Consider the following 3,931-nt stretch of genomic DNA (forward strand, 5'->3'; position numbering starts at 1 on the left):
TTCATAGTCGCATGCCTATGTAAAGTGTAATGGATTCAGAAGAGCGAGCCCTTCAACCGTCGTCGAATGTCCGGGCCAACCGCAGGTGTCCTCAGACCGATGCACGCACAAACGGCGGTGAAGGCCGGTTGACATTCGTGCATACGAGCTCAGCCCGTCTACGAACCCCTGCACCGCACACGAGTAGTCCCAAATCAGGACCATCACACACCCAGCCGGCGTAACCATATCCACAATATGAACAGACACCTGCCCCAGAAAAGCCGATATCAAGTTGGAGTGTTAACATCCCACACATTATAGACACTGGCCGCCTCCCACAGCCGCAAACGTCCTATAGAGAACGTATAACGATTGTGGTGGTTAACAACACTTTATGGAGCGCTATATATGTGACCCTTTCTGGGATGGAAAGTAACGTTCAACGCAATATTGCCCATTACCATCTATGATCGTGCTGAAACTATACTCCTTGCCTCTGTTAGTGCCAGGTGCATGTCTCCACTTGCCCGTGGTGCATATACGTGGAGCATTTTGCTAGACGAAAAAATGTGCTCCTTCGATAGCATTTATCCGCTATGGTACGTAACATGTGTCTAGCCCCACACGGGCATGCACTGTTATGATTTTTCCCTTAGCACGCGCAGTTAAGTACATCATGAAGAAAATTAATTCCGTTGCTCGCAAGAAATATGAGAGATGAATAGGTAACTTCTGACGGCAAAGTAATGTTATGGACATAAATGTCCCACTCCGCAGAATGTCCGTTGCGGTCGGAGCTGTGTAGTGTTCTGCTGGCATATTCGGCAACACACGTGGATTAGGCCTTTGCATGGGGTGGATGCAGTGACTGCATGCGATAAAATATTGTTATCTGACTTGAAAGCAGTGTTGCGTAGTGCAGTGGTTTTCTGCAATGGCTCGAAAATTGAGCCGTGATTTTATTACGCATCCTTGGGGGAGTCGTCAAACGCCTTCCCAAGCAGCACGCCGTCAATGGACCGCCAATGGTCCAATATTGGGATATATTGGTCCCAATATTGGTCAATATTGGCGTCTGATTGGGGCGCACAAAGAGCCAAGATATATGCCAACCAATTTGATCGGCTCTCCTATCAAAACCAGTATTGGCATACTACCTTGTTTACTGGCATTCAACGGCACTCAATGGCTACTCAATGGCTACTCAATATCTTCCACCCAAGCTCACTCACTGGCTGTTATATCACGGCCATCCCGCCAAGCTCACTGGCCATCCAATATCTTGTATCCATGCTTATTCACTGGATATTCACAACTGGCATCCAGCCAGATTTATCGGCTACCCATAATTTTCAATCCAATCTTGCCCAGTGGTTTTGCATTATTGGCATCCAGCCAGAGCAATTGGCAATCCGGCTAGTTGCTTTTTTGTGCTATGACTAATAGGCACCTGCAAAGCCATCCCCTACTTATGCAGTGCAGATATTTTTCATGCAGCTTTTTATTTAAATAAAGCATGCTGAGGATATCCATGCACAGAAAATAATACAGCTGAAAGGTTCACTGCATGGTGATTTATTAGGTGTGCACGTGTTACAGGGCATGGTAACATTTAGGCAGAACTCTTAGACTTCAGTGCTCCTTCTGTCTTTGCGTCCCTTGGCAAGGTGTTCTCAGGTCCCAGGTTGGAGGAAGGCGCTGCGTTCATCGCAGATTTTTTTGTGGTCGGTTGTAGGGGCAGCAGCTCCATGCAGCCTTTAAAGATATGGACTTGAGCAGCGTGCATAACAATGTATTTCCTTTCGCAGATGGCACCTGGAAATAAAAGCAACATTCATAAATCCATTAAGACAGAAAACTTTTGGAAAGTGGAAGTGCAGCTAGACCGTGGAGTAAAAATGCAAAATAAAGCACTACCTGTTGGCCCTCAGGCAACTTTCTTGTCTGATTTACTCAGGTTGAAATAAGCTGCATGCTCAGTGAGGCCGGCCATATTAACTTGGTTACATTGGTTGCGACATCTGGCAGTGCACGGCTTCCCATGTGGATGTGTTGTTGACGCTGGAAACATAAAACAAAATGATATTTGCCGTTATCTATTCGGTAAACGGTAGTCAGTGCTTGCCCCCTTATACTTGCAGTGCCTTTGTGATCGAACACCTGTAGAAGAAAGACGTCGTCATAACTGGAAGCTTCAAATCAATAGCTTTCCTTTGAATAGATTGCAGCAAGAACTAAAAAGAAACTACAAAGGAAAAAACAGACACAAAAAATGGCAGTCGCACTCCGACCGCGGCTGCTAAATTTAGTGTGCACCGCATCATTACTGCAAACAGAACGTTTTAAAAGTTGTCAAAGCTGCAGCCAAAACAACGTACGACACAGATGCTTTGGGGTTTGTATGATACACTCGAACTGAAAAAATAAAGAAATCCGTAACTTAGCATCACGTTTGTTGTGGGAACAAGTTTGTACATGTAGTAAAGTATAAGAACTATGGTAACAACTGTAAATAACCTATTTTAAGCGGCTATTTTGTGACACTTCTACTACTCGGAATTAGCCCAATAGAAAGATCAAACAAGTTAATAAGCTACGCGTCGTTTAGACCATTCCAATAGCGCATTCATAACGGCAAATTGCAATATTAAATATTCGCTCGCAACTAAAAATCATGTCTCAGAAAGCTAGACTTAACTCTGAGTTTATGGCCACTTCAGACACACAACACACGCGCGATGAAGTTGTAACCTGAAAATCACACAAAACACGCGTCACGTTTTACAGGACAACGTTTTTCTTTTGCAATACAAATTGGCCACCTCTGCGCCGTAAATTTTGTCATTATGACCAGAGTTTATGCATACAAAATAGTGCGCTGAAAATACAGTTCGGAACTGACTGGCGTGGTGCGGTCGAAATAAATGACTTTCCGTTCTCGCAAGCATATCGGTTATTGACATGATGATCAAGGCTGACAACATACTGCACCAAATAATGCAAAAAAAAGTTGGTTGGTTGGTTGGTTTGCGGGGTTTAACGTCCCAAAGCAACTCAGGCTATGAGAGACGCCGTAGTGGAGGACTCCGGAAATTTCGACCACCTGGGGTTCTTTAACGTGCACTGACATCGCACAGCACACGGACGCCTTGCTTTTCGCCTCCACCGAAAAGCTGCCGCCGAGGCCGGGATTCGATCCCGCGTCCTTGGGAACAGTAGTCGAGCGTCGTAACCACTGCGCCACCCCGGCGGGGTTGCAAAAAAAAGTATCTTACCATACGGCTAGCGCAGATTTGCAGACCTCAGTTGCAACAATCCAAAATGAATGCTGCCACGCAAAGTACATCCCAGGGATCTGATGCTTTATACACCTGGTAAGAAAAAGTAGCGATCTTACAAGGAGACAAAGCAAGAAATAATCTCAGAGAGCTCAGTTATGAACAAACAACTTAAAAAGCTGGTGGTACTCACAAATATCCTCTTTCAGGCATGGCCATTAAAACGAATCGGAACTTTCACAAGGCTTGGTTTTTCGGTTCTGCTGTCCAAAGCTGCTGGAGCTCGAGCAGCTCGAGCGGGTGGGGATTGTGTGGCCGACCAGACGCCTCTGAATCAGCGGCTTGTGTCGAGTTTTGAGGCACGGTTGGAAGGGGGCAGAAGCATGGTTGTGTTTTCTCTCCCTCTTTTTTTTTTTTTTTTTGCTTGAGATCTGTCGAAAGAGTAGGCATAAAGCTCGAAAGGGGGTGAGAGAAATGAAAGAGGTCCCGCAGGACCACGTGAGCCCAGAAGGCTGCCGGCCAGGAAAGTTGGCGGGAAGGAAGGGAAGAGTGAGGGGGAGTAGAGTGGGGGGCATTGTGAGCAACGCCTGCCTAGCCGGGAGGAAAGAGAGGGCAGTGAAGGTCGCTGCCCTTCCGCGATGACTGCTTTACGGGGAGAAAAGGCTACAAGA

The 3,931-nt window shown here is 46.2% G+C and overlaps 1 long non-coding RNA gene across 1 annotated transcript; it reads right to left on the minus strand.

Moving 5' to 3' along the window:
• Positions 1-1,706: 1,706 nt before the first annotated feature.
• LOC146176813 (uncharacterized) lies at positions 1,707-3,519 on the minus strand. Its single transcript, XR_014701209.1, has 3 exons — positions 3,258-3,519; positions 1,900-2,043; positions 1,707-1,797 (listed from the first exon to the last, which is right to left on the minus strand). It is a non-coding gene; the product is annotated as an uncharacterized LOC146176813 (long non-coding RNA).
• Positions 3,520-3,931: the final 412 nt, after the last annotated feature.

The sequence above is a fragment of the Amblyomma maculatum genome, chromosome 10 (assembly GCF_055883805.1).
Source record: "Amblyomma maculatum isolate TAMU_Amacu chromosome 10, ASM5588380v1, whole genome shotgun sequence".
NCBI classification, from domain to species: domain Eukaryota; kingdom Metazoa; phylum Arthropoda; class Arachnida; order Ixodida; family Ixodidae; genus Amblyomma; species Amblyomma maculatum.